This window comes from Mus caroli, chromosome 10 (genome assembly GCF_900094665.2).
Source record: "Mus caroli chromosome 10, CAROLI_EIJ_v1.1, whole genome shotgun sequence".
Classification (NCBI taxonomy): domain Eukaryota; kingdom Metazoa; phylum Chordata; class Mammalia; order Rodentia; family Muridae; genus Mus; species Mus caroli.
This window is the reverse complement of record NC_034579.1, coordinates 121,684,209-121,684,937: the sequence shown is the minus strand read 5'-3', so window position 1 is coordinate 121,684,937 and position 729 is coordinate 121,684,209. Positions and strand designations below refer to the sequence as shown.

The window sequence follows — 729 nt, the reverse complement described above, 5'->3', positions numbered from 1 at the left end:
CTGCAATATGACCTATGAGACACTTTGTCTATATTTTTACTAATATATAAAGAGACATAGAGATAGAGAGAGAGATAGACAGATGTCTATATGTATATATACATATATACCAAATTTTACTTTAAATATATAATACATATATGTATGTGATCCTCACACAATAAGAGTTTAGCATACTATATGTTCTAAAATTTTTATATTTTCTGCCTGCCCCTATAAGTGTTGCAGGTGTGGCTGCAGTGTCACATGTGCATCAGTAGGTGGAAGAGAGGAGAGAGGCTATTTCTACACCCAGTGTTCTGGTCTATAAACATCTATCTAAATGATTAATAGCCTAAAAGTCAAAAAAAAAAAAAAAAGTGAGCCTGAGACAACTACCAGTCCCGCACCAGGGGGCTCAGACAGAGGGATAGCCTGAGATGACCACCAGCCAGGCCTCATCAGCTCCCAGGACTAAGAGCGAGCTGCAGACTAGAAGAATCCCACCTGAGACTGAGAGCTCAAGATGGAAGTGAGTCCAAGACAGAAGAACCCTCACATGGGGTCATTTGGGCAGGCAAGGTGAGGAGGGAGCCTGAGATGACCACCAGACTGGTGCCATGGGGCCTGGGCAGGAGACTAGTCTGAGACAGACCACTAGTTGGCCACTAAGAAGACCGGGTTGGAAGCAGGGCCTGACCATGCCAAATATGGCCCCTGCCAGGTGCCATAATGCTTGAGCAGTGCATA

The 729-nt window shown here is 44.3% G+C and overlaps 1 non-coding gene across 1 annotated transcript; it reads left to right on the top strand.

Annotated features, from left to right (window-relative positions):
* Positions 1 to 206: 206 nt before the first annotated feature.
* LOC115032224 lies at positions 207 to 342 on the top strand. The gene has a single exon (XR_003837879.1). It is a non-coding gene; the product is annotated as a small nucleolar RNA SNORA17 (small nucleolar RNA).
* Positions 343 to 729: the final 387 nt, after the last annotated feature.